Here is an 11,981-nt window from a genome sequence, read left to right on the forward strand (position 1 = left end):
GTGTGTGTGTGTGTGTGTGTGTGTGTGTGTGTGTGTGTGTGTGTGTGTGTGTGTGTGTGTGTGTGTGTGTGTGTGTGTGTGTGTGTGTGTGTGTGCATGTGTGTAGAGTAATGTAATGTCATGTAATGCAATGTAATGCAATGTAATGCAATGTAGAGCTTAAATGATTAGCCGTACAGAAAATGTAACTGGTATGTAATTTACTTGCACAAAAGTCAAAATGTCAATGGTCCCAGCTCCTTGAATGGGAATTTCTTCTATAAAATGCAATTGCATATTTTCAGTTTTTCTTCAACCGGTTGGACTAAACCTGCCCTGTAATGATGTATTAGCATACATTTCGAGAAAATAAAATCTCACTTAATCAAGGAAATCATTGACATTACTCAATAATGAAAATAATACATCGATGCAACCCCTCGCTTTGTGTTTTTTTTACAAGCACCCATGCAGTGTTTTAATTGGTCTTGAAGGTGGTTAAGTTGTTGAGGGACACAAGATAAACAGATAAACAAGGGATATTGCAATAACATTGCAAATAACATACATTTTATAGGTGGAATAGCATTATGACCTTTGCTTTCGGCCCAAAAAATGACATTAATAATAATGACTGATGAAGAATTTAATTGATGATGTAACGGCCTTGATGAAGTCATGCTTGCTGCCTTGTCAACAGGACAGATGCTGCTGCAGCCCACTCATTCAATACTCTTCACTGGAACTAACTGCCAACAACCTGGCTGTCCTTAATAAGAAATGGCATTCAGGAATAGCAGTGTGAGACTCGTTGCCAGAATGAAAATGCTGTTCAGACAGTTTAAAAGCCAATCACACTATGATTGCTTAATGGCACCTCTAAAATTGCTTGTTTTTGCTTCTGAAAAACAGACGGCCGACACAGCCTCACTGAAATGTATTCAGCTGCAAGCAGATTAGCATTTGTTTTGCTTCTTAGCATTTGTTTAGGCTTGATCGTCCCACAGAGATGACAAAATCCATCTATGAAAGGAGTCCTGACTCAGAGGGCAGCGTCTCTTCTGTTCTCCTTTTTTCCTCCAGCGTCTTCCCTCATCCCTACCCCCACCATGTACCTGAAGCCTAGGATAGACTACTTGGTGATTAACAGGATCCAAGACCGTGAAATGCCGCTCTCTTTGTATGTCTGGCTCTCTAATACGATTATCTTTTTCATTTAAAACCTTAAACCTGTTAGCTTTGGAGGATTGACTCTTGGCGCTTACCCAGTTAATACTTTTGTTGAGTTTAACTCTACCCATTGACGTTTTGAGTAATCTCCTCAAGGAGAGGGAAGTTGTGAGTTTGGCAGGGAGGTTCTTGAGAACACAGTCAAAAAATGGGTTTTCTTTCTTCGCATCCAGATTAACATGCAGACCTCGGATAATGTATATATTTTCATTGACTGTTATTTCATGAACTGCAGTTGAACTTGCTGGGCAACAGGCCAGTGAACATGTTAAAAAAGGCACAGTGTCTGTGAAATACTTACAATGCAGACAAAATGGAGCCAAAATGTTAATATCGGTGGTCATTTGTCACTACAGATTATTCAAAGTAATATTTCTCTAAAATGTCAACTCTGTCCCTCTATGATTTACATTAACAACCAAAGCCAGGTCTCCCTACAGCTTTAGAGAAGCCCGTATCAGACTCAACGATCAGTGGCAGATTGGTATCACCACCCTTTTCTATCTGTAGATGAAGCCAAACCCTCCAACCATGCAGGCAAAAGTTTTAATTAATTGAGCTTAAGGTTAGAGGCTAAATTCATTTATATGATAATTCATTTTTGTTATGATCGTTGCACATTAACCTGTTTTGACTGCAAATCCATATGCTCTCTAATCTAGCTAAACCCTTAATCTAAGGCAATTGCTTTTGGTGTCATCACTAAATGAGGATTATCTCTATCATCAGTAAAAGTGAGGATTTCCTCCTGTAAAGTGACCTGCTCTCATTCATTCCTCCACCACTACCCCATCCCTACTCCTTCCTTCCCATGACAAGCCCCGTTTAAATACTGCTAATACTATTACGCAATGGAATTACCCATTTTATATCAAATAAAACCTCGGATTCCAGCAACGGTATGCAACAATGGTCGGCTTTCATTCCTCTAAACACAACAACATTGTGTTTCGCTACAATGCCTTCTTGTATGGCTGGCATTACAGGCTCTTGAATTCGGCAACTGGAAGAAAAAAAAGTGGCAGATCTTCTGTATTTTAATGACACGGCTCGCTCAAAGGGAGAAATTAATGATACAGTTTATGGATGTGCTGAAAAGTAAGCTGAAAATAAAAAGAAACCACATGAGGGCCAGCGTTTCCCTACAGACGACCCTCACAACAGCCTCCGCATTTTCTCTAATCAGCCACTGTACACTAGTACGGTCATTTAAATTTTTCCACACAGTGAAAGATGTAAGACCTCTGCTTTTGACATCAAGTGAACTTTTGTCAAGGCCACGACTTGTTTAATAAAAACCCAAACAAGCATTTTTAAGCTGTTTTAGGGGGCCTGTGCCCTTACTGGTGGCTAAACTAACGGAAAGCTGCAGGGGCATGATGGCTTGCAGGTTGACAGTTTGGTGTCAGCTCCTTATTCATGGCCCAATTGAGATGAGGGCATAGTGGGGAGGTGTGGAGGAAGGGAAGCAGAGGGACAGCATGGGTGGCAGACAATGCAGGACAGAGACCTAGATCAGGCCTTTGGGAGAGACAGTAGTACAGAGCTAGAGGGTGTTCGGTAATAGACCAGATTTCAGGCTGGGTTACATACTTTGAAAATAAACTGTATAAGAGGCTTAAAATAGGAAAACAGAAGATGTTCGGTCAAAAACATATCGAGAAAGTGATACATGTTGTCCTGAGTAGACACTGAGATGTGTTAAAATAGCATGGGCCTCCTTAAAGTGATGAAATACAGACAATAACAAATCTGGATTTTACAGGCTCCAGCCTAAAATCACCACAACAAAAGAAATCTTATACGCCAGAGCCTGGAACCAAAAAGACAATTAGCCTGCTTCCCAAAATATTCCACAAGAGCCGCACCTCTCCACCACATTGTTGCCAGTCTCCTTGGATCTATAGCAACTGACCCGAGTGGGTGTGTACTTGGCTAGTCCCCGGTCTGCATCTGTTAGGACTGTGCACGCACAGGGATTTCTCAGGGATGACAGCCCATCACATTCAGCAAACAGCAATGGTACGCAGATTGTTTATCTATGTGACATCACTGTGTCCAGCAAAGGGGACGTATCTCTTCCTGAGGAAGTACGTCGCTGTGAGGACGGAGGAGAGCCGACGGTGTCGCAAATGTTTCCAATCAGGCTCTCTGCAGGCTCTCATTTGTCCTGGGGAAAGAAGTTGGAGGCCTGTTTTTGGCCAGGGCCGGAGAAATAAACAGCCAAACAACCTCGGCCATATTTTTCCTTTACTGACCTCGGGAAAGCACAATGTTCTGCACTTCAGGTGGACTGTAACTCAGCAACATAAAGTGTGGGCATATTATCTGGGGAGCTATCTGCCCTCTGGACACTGGCAATCTATCAGAAGAATCCCACTGGGCTTGGGAACCATTCAACTGTAGTTTAGGGCAATTATGACCTTTTGCAATTGTGAGAAATTGAAGTAGAAGACCTCTAAAACAGATTTGTAAACTAAAAAGGGGAAATCTGTTAACAAATGATGGGTAACAACAAAAATATTTTACTATCCATTCCAAAATCACCGCGTTGCAACCCATGTGCTTTCACTATCATCCACGCCCTTGTAGTAGAGAGTAAAAACAGGCAGGGCCCGAGCATTGTGAGTCAATTAGCTCATGTGGAAAGGTTTAGCCAAAAAACACCCACTTACAATATTTGGTTGAGCATATCCCATGGCAACAGTTGTTTTGCTTTTGTGAATGGCAGCTCCAAGACAATAGCATGCGCGGGCTGTTAAAATATTCCTGCTGCATTGCTTCAGTCCAAAACTTATTACAGTCAGACTCTACTGGCAGCGAAATCAAAGGCAGGATGGGATGGGGAGTGGGGGGATGTTTTTATTCCAGCATACTCCAACACATCACAGTCTGAAACAGTATGGTCTGGTTCTGATTCATTTCAGATTGTCAAAAAGTACTCTAGCTAAACATTTGTCTAGTGCAGTATCAGTGTTAGAATCCAAAGCAAATTGTTAATAAAAACTGGCTCACGCACAAGAGCAGTATAGCCAATAGCTCATTAATGCACAAGGCTAAGCTGTGCGGCAACCAGTAAGACAGTGACGATGTAGGGTAATTATATCAATGGAATCATTTTCCATTGCACAGCAGGCTTAGCTCAGTTCAGCTGAAATGCAGCGATTTGACATCATGAGATTTCCTTCAACTGATCCAACACTCCTAATATACAGAGGGAGATTCAGGGCAACACATTGGCTCCAAAACACAACAGCTTGTTTTAATTTAATATATTTAACCTTGATTTAACGAATCATTAAGAGCAAATTGTTTATTTATTTATTTAAAATCTAAACATTTTAAAATCATTACATAAGAGGAACAAAAACAAAACATAAAAGAGGGTTAGTAGGCACGCTAATCCAACGAGGCACTGTTCTGCAGCACAGTAGGCTTCACCTGCACTGAACTACTCCCAACTTCATGGTAATTAGTGTCTGTCAAGGTCCAAAGCTTGCTAGAAGTGACAGTGGCATGGTTTATCAGCCAGAAACACAGTGATCAAAGGGCTAGCACGCTTTGGCTTCCTGCTAATCAGATGGACTCAGCATGCCTGTTGCACAGTATTATGTAGGAAAGGTAATAAACAACCCAACGTGAATATATTTGAACAATCAAAGAGACCACGCTTCATTAAATAAGCCTAAGCACATCAAGAGTATGATGTTTAAAGACAGCTGATAGGACGTGGCAACGACAGAGACGTGTTGACGGATGACTGTGACGCAGGTCACAGGTGGGATGAAAGGGCTCTCCCACGCAATGTAAGGAAAGTGTTGGAAAAGTGCTATGTAAACACATGGAAATGAATGGTCAGGGTTATCTCAAGGGCTCAATCACCACACTGGCATAAAACTGACATGCAGAAATCACAAAGCAGGCAGCTGAACCATCTGCCAAACATGTGAACATCAACCTGCTAGCATATGGACATGACACTATATACACTATGTGCATGCACGCCTTTTCATTCTTCACATTCTCCGCCCTGCATTCGCACTGTGAGACGCACACTGGCAGATGTCAGTTGCTTTCACACGTTTCTGGCTGGCTTCATCCACCAGCCTCTTTTCCTCCTGCCTGCGTCACCTCTGCTCTGACATCACATGTGACATCAGGCAGGACCTCCGAGGGGATCCCTGTAACCGGGCAAACATCGGGTGACTTTCAAAGGCTTTTTGCTATCCAATGGCGGAAAAACTCATTTTCTTGATGCACTTGGCCTAGAAATGAAACTGAACACAGAGAGCTTAAACAGCTACTGCACACACACAAGATTACTGGAAATGGAAAGTCTAGCCTTGGGATAACCAGACTGCCTGCAACACCAGGAAGTTATCCAAGCGCACACTTATCGCAGACACTTTGGACCACTTCTGAAAGTTGAACTGGTATGACTCATTTCATAGCCGTGGAGGGCCCCTCCAGTTTCGCTGACCAACCCTTTCCTCCGCTGCTGGAAGGAATTAATGAGCTGCTTCCCTTCTTAATATGCTCCCCTTCCCACCATACCTCACCCCCCTCAGGGCATCTAGCAGGGCCTTGTGTTCACACACCATCCTGGTCTCAAGGATGTGTGAAAGACCAACCACAGAACACACATGGGCCTACACACACACCTACGATTTTTGTGTGAAAATGCACACTAGCTGGTGCTGGTCTGTGCTCTGTCTTGCAGTATTTTTGTCTTTATAATTAATCATCTGCTGTTATCCACAACTCCTGCAAACTGTGAGGAAAATGCTTTTTTTTTTACTGACATTGACTAACAGCTTTTGATGTAAGCTCACTGAGCTATGAAAAGGTTTTGGCAGGAAGGAACAGAGCACTCCGGGGCAATGTTAATATAACTTCCTTAAATACTATAAGTAACACAACCTAAAATAATCAGACCTGAGGCCATGACACATCAGCTCAAATAAGACATAGGGATAAATTAAGAAAACTAAACAAACACCTACTTAAGATGATGGTACTCCATGTGTTCACTGCAGAAACTTTGTAATAACTGAGTGATCATTTTGAACAGGCCAGGTGAAGTATTAGCTTTGACAATGTGGCCTCCAGAGGTCCCCAGGTGACAATAACAATTTATGTGCAAGAGCTTCTCAAATTAAAGCAATTAAGCAATTGCAAACACTGTGGCATAATTTGAGGTGTGAGTTAACAATAGCCTAAGTGTTTTATCCATCCAGTCTTGTAGGCTATTCATTATTACTAAAGGCTATGCTGTTAGACATGTTCAGTCCAGCTATAAATATTAAATGCAATGCAAATCTTAAATATAGCATATCATTAACCAATTAGAGCAAACTGGCTGTCGGATGGCTGTTTTGACGGTGTATGCATGCAAGGTTGTGAGCAGTGCATGCAGGAGGCTGCATGGGGGAAGGAGAAGAGAGGTCAAGCAGCAGCCATCATCATGCAAACAGCAGGTGTGACAAAGTGACAGCATGCAAACATCAAAGCAACCTTAACTTGGCATACCATTTGCCAAGTGCCGTTTGCAGCTCATTTCCATCGCCATTTGGTGTTCTCAAGCATCCACGCAGAACCGAGAGCTACACGTTACTGGACCCGAGTGTTGTCATCATGTCGTTACGAAATGATTGACAGGCTTGGCATGATGCTAGCCCCGCTGGTTCCGTTTGCTGCCGTAGCATACTAGCCTAGCCCAGATGCGCGCAGATCACAGATGCAGGGAGAATCCACGCCAAATTCCGTTAAAACATCTGCCCGTTCAGGGGTCCGTTACAGTAAGGAAAGGATGCGTACCTAATTACACTTAAGACCTTCTATGGATCAATATAGGTCCATTTTTTTATTCGGCGGATGGATGACCCACTATTCAGACTGTGTTTCAATGTCTGTTTTATAACTCCAACTGCTTACTGTCGCCCACCACAGCACATTAAGGATGGAGTCCCACTGAGAAAATGTAAGGCAAAGCAAGTCTACAAGTTAAAAATGTAATACAACAAGTAATTGTGGAGTATCACAAAATGCCAAGCGAATACAAGCCATGGTCTGGAGGTTTCACTGCACTCCTAAATTAGTGTTTCTTTCGATATAAATTACTGCTCGAAAGCTAAAACGGCGTAATTTGAACGGAGTTTGGCCTCTCTTCCAGAGAAATATAACGGCTCATAAGGGGGCTAACGCTAGCCGGGCTAGCTCCATCAGCAATCTTTAACCTTCAGCTGATAGAAGCGCGTCCGCAAATAGTGGCAGTCGCCCCCGCAGACGCTTCAAGTTAAGGCACAAACACCGCCATCCTCTCACTCCTTCACCTTCTAATGTCGCGTGGTTAAAGTGCCCCAGTGCGGTCCTAAATCCTCTTATCCGGGCGGAGGAGGCAGGGACAGCCGGACACCGGACAGGAGAGCACCGAGGAGGCGGCAAGTTGAGGGACAGCTGGAAATGTTGAACGAAGAGCAGATGCGACTCTCAACCTCTGTGTAGCCTTTTTCTCAAAACAGCTCCTCAGCCAAACGAATGGGACGTGGAAATAAAATAAAAACAGAACCCCGACGAAAGCCTGAATTAAACACGGTGTGTCGTTGGACCTGGCGACACTCTTACCTGTGAAATGCGTTGTTGCTTTGGCACCTAGTCCCCAGCGCTCATCCCCGCCGCTGCTCTGGACGGACTGAGCTGGGATCTGCTGAGGCAACAGCCCCTACACCACGGCACAGACTGAGGAAACATCCCTCCTCTCCAGCGGGGAGGCAGCTGGATGCCCAGCTATAAGGCTGATGTTGAAGGCTATTATTCTACACCCCCGGACTTGCGTTGTTTCTGTAAACACAGGCAGAGTTTTAATAATGAGTCGATTAATCAATAAGCAAAAAGTTTATCCGCAACATTTCCATAATCAAAATGAATTTAAGTCAGTTTTCAGGCAAAAAAGCGTTATGATTCAAGGTTGTGGGAAATGAGTCTATACATGGGCTTGTATAATTAAATGACCTTTACTGTCTATAAGTCTAGGCCTATTCATTAGAAAAAGCCTTAGGCTATTAGCCTGTAACATTTATTTACAGCACTTAATGAAGCTTGGGTCCTCTTGTTTTGATTATTTAGCCTACGCAATAAAATTAAATTAAATGTATGACTTAAACACACACACACACACACACACACACACACACACACACACACACACACACACACACACACACACACACACACACACACACACACACACACACACACACACACACACACAACGAACGTAGCGTGCGCATTCTAAAAATAGCTCACAGATGGTGAGCAGGCGCCACACACACACACACGGGAAACAAGTCAGAAGTTCTGGCTTATTTGTTCGTGGCACAACAATGTCTACAAATCTGCCTTTTAGAGTTATTCCTATAGAATCATCATGTGTTTGTTAATAAAACCCAGCAAAATGAGTAGTCATACTTAAAAAGAAATAGAAAGAATAACACAAATCAATATGAAAGTTGAGTCGTGATATTGCAAAACAGGGGCAAACTTTGGACCACTTTTTTGTTTTGGTTCTCCTGTAAGGTTTGCCAAAACCTGCTTTACACCCCTCTGGCTCCAGGCTGTAGAGCTGCAATCTCTACTCCCTTTCCGCCTCTTAAAAAGAACAGAGGACCCTAAAACCTCCATAATATTGACACAGATGTTCCATACAACTGAACTCCCCTGAAACGTAGGGAGGCTGGTATGGCTTCTGTTGGCCGTGGCTTGTGTATTCCCTCAGTGGGAATCATTTTAGTTGACTGCCTTTCTGGCCATAGACATACTGTACATCTTTTCCTGTCCACTTTGCCTGATCACAGCTGTTAATGTGTCCCCTCTGCAATAATGATCATGTTTACATTGAGTCATCTTAACTTTGAATGACCTACTTGATGATAATCTCATTTCCTGTAAAGCTAGCAATTGTTCCAGTTGTTGACTTTACATATCCTGTGGCCACTAGTGATGGGAAAAGAAAGATCTACAATGATTTAATATTGTCAAAGACAGTCATGTTTGAGTTCCCTGTAACTCTTGTACACCATTTTTCCGATAGAATGAAGAACAGAATGCAGAAGTTGTGACTTTGGACAACATGACATGTTAAAGCAAAGATAAAGTGAGAAAACTGAGAGGAACAAGACAAGAACAATGGAAGTGAAATGAGATAGAGTATCTGCTCTGACACAGTAGTTTGGGAAAGCCATATCATTTTATTTGGCCTGTGACTTACTGGCATCTGCTCAGTATCACTGAAGGTCAACACTTCTGCTGCTCCCTGTGTTCACGGAGTGCACACTGCCTTCACTACCCTGCACCCAACTCATGGATGTGTCTGTTTTCAATTGTGCCGTACATATGCAGCTCAGATGCAATTCACTGAAATGTGGTGCAGAGACGCTGATGTCACTGCTCCGTTTGCCAATTGTGGTTTTGAGTCTGAACGTTTCTGAGCTTGGTGAGCAGGGCTGCCCGCTTTGGGCTTCTGCAGTTGCCGCTCCCCGATTCCCCAGAACTCTGGTCCAACATCTTGACTCTGTAGCTGTGGTGGAGGGGTTATGCTGATATCTCTCTGCTCTGGAACCTGGGAAAACTCCGACATAAATTCATGAATTTTAAGAGTGGCATTATATACAGGGCGGTAGCAGGATTTCTGACGGAGCAGGAAATTAGAAAAGTTGAGTCTTGGCAAATTAAATTAAAACAACTGAAACATCTTGATAGAGTTGCAGTCTATATATAGCAAAAACAACAAATTAATTGTCCTGAAATACTTACACATATTGAATACACATTTTTTTTCTTAGCTATATAACTATACCCTTTTTTACCCTCTAATTCTGTCAAAATAAGTGGATATTCATATTTCCAAAAACTACTCTTTTCACTGTTTATAGTAAATACATTTAACCAGATTTAATAAGGAGTTTATTTGAATGGACACATTCTGTCACGATTCTCATGTTATGTCACGTTTATAGTTTTGTAGGTTTGGGTGTTTTTGCTGTTTTCCATGTCATGTTTTCCTTTGGGTTATTGTCTGGTCCTTTTCCCTGTGTTTTCCTCTTGTCATTAGTTTCCCTGGTGTGTCAAATGGTCTGATTATGTTCACCTGGGCCCCTGTGTTTTCTCCTCCCTCCTCACCTGTGTCTTGTTGTGTGATTGAGTCTTGTGTGTATTTAAGTTCTGGGTTGTCTGTCTGTCTTGGTCGGTTCGTCTTGTTCCCTGACTAGTTCTGCGGTGAGCGTTCTGTTTGTCATTTTACATATATATCATAGCCTTGAAATAAAGGAAGTTTCAGTTTATATCTGCATTTGGGTCCTGCTTGTTTCACAAACCGTGACAGTACGAACCGACCTTAAAATGGACCCAGCAGATCTTTTGAAGCTACAGGCGGAACGTCTTGGATATTCTCTGGAGTATATTTTTTATACGTGGAAAGGCGCCTCATCTAGATGGGGTAGAGAGGCTGCGTTGAAGGAGGCACGTCAGGAGGTTGCTCGCAAGCCCTGGCTCTGGAGCTTGTTGCCCGAGTGGCTTAGGATTTTTTCACGTAGCCCTGAGAGCCAGTCCTCATTTTCTGACCCTTTCTTGGGGTCTGGTCTGGCGTTTGGGGGTCCACGAAGCCTCCAAAAAACTCCTAAGAGACGCAAGGCCAGGGTTCCGCGCCCAACAGCCATGGTTCCGGCTCCAGCGCCAGACCCAGCAGTCGTGGCTCCGTGCTCCAGTGCCGGCCCACGCAGCTTTGCTTCCATACTCCATTACCTGGCTTACACAGCCAGGATCCAGGCTTCGGCTCCGGACCTTACAGCCATGTTTCCTGGACCCAGAGCCGGCCTTACAGCCATGTTTCCTGCTCCAGAACCGGACCTTACAGCCATGTTTCCGGCTCCAGAACCGGACCTTACAGCCATGTTTCCGGGTCCAGTGCCGGCCCCACACCAGCCATGTTTCCGGCTCCAGAACCGGCGCTACAGCCATGTTTCCGGCTCCAGAACCGGACCTTACAGCCATGTTCCCGGCTTCAGTGCCGGCTCCAGTAACCATGGTCCCGACTCCGGCCCCTCGTCACCTGCTGACTCATCGGCGACGCCAGCTCCTCGAGTCCTGTCGGCGTACCGGCCGACCCAGCACCTCGTCTCTGTTGGCTGTCCGTCCGACGCCAGCTCCCCATGTTCCTGGCTCAGACTCGGCCGCCGACTACCGGCCGACTCCAGCACCTCGTCTCCTGTTGGCTGTCCGTCCGACGCCAGCTCCCCGGGTTCTGTTGGCGAACCAACCCACTCAAGTGTCGTTGGAGGTCTCGCAGACTGTTGTGTCTAATGGTCTGATTATGTTCACCTGGGCCCCTGTGTTTTCTCCTCCCTCCTCACCTGTGTCTTGTTGTGTGATTGAGTCTTGTGTGTATTTAAGTTCTGGGTTGTCTGTCTGTCTTGGTCGGTTCGTCTTGTTCCCTGACTAGTTCTGCGGTGAGTGTTCTGTTTTGTCATTGTATATATATATCATAGCCTTGAAATAAAGGAAGTTTCAGTTTATATCTGCATTTGGGTCCTGCTTGTTTCACAAACCGTGACACATTCTTTATGACTATTATTATCAGACCCATTTAAAGATATTGAGTCTATAAAATACTGTAGAAAAATACTAACCCTAGTCTGATGTAATTCCCAAATTACAGGAAAAAATTACTCCTGCCTGAAAATATCTATCATTACATCCAATCAGTGCACATGGTGTAT

At 43.9% G+C, this 11,981-nt stretch overlaps 1 protein-coding gene across 2 annotated transcripts in view; it reads right to left on the minus strand.

Annotated features, from left to right (window-relative positions):
• jcada (junctional cadherin 5 associated a) overlaps positions 1 to 7,966 on the minus strand; it is a 17,719-nt gene extending 9,753 nt beyond the window's left edge. The window contains exon 1 of one of the 2 annotated variants that reach the window (XM_010780932.1): positions 7,834 to 7,966. The gene's annotated coding sequence lies outside the window, so the exon portion shown is untranslated. The remainder of the gene's footprint in view (positions 1 to 7,833) is intronic. The other variant, XM_010780924.1, reaches the window with a different exon arrangement.
• Between the last annotated feature and the right edge of the window lie 4,015 nt (positions 7,967 to 11,981).

Source organism: Notothenia coriiceps, unplaced genomic scaffold (assembly GCF_000735185.1).
Source record: "Notothenia coriiceps isolate Sejong01 unplaced genomic scaffold, NC01 NC01_scaffold00000491, whole genome shotgun sequence".
NCBI classification, from domain to species: Eukaryota; Metazoa; Chordata; class Actinopteri; order Perciformes; family Nototheniidae; genus Notothenia; species Notothenia coriiceps.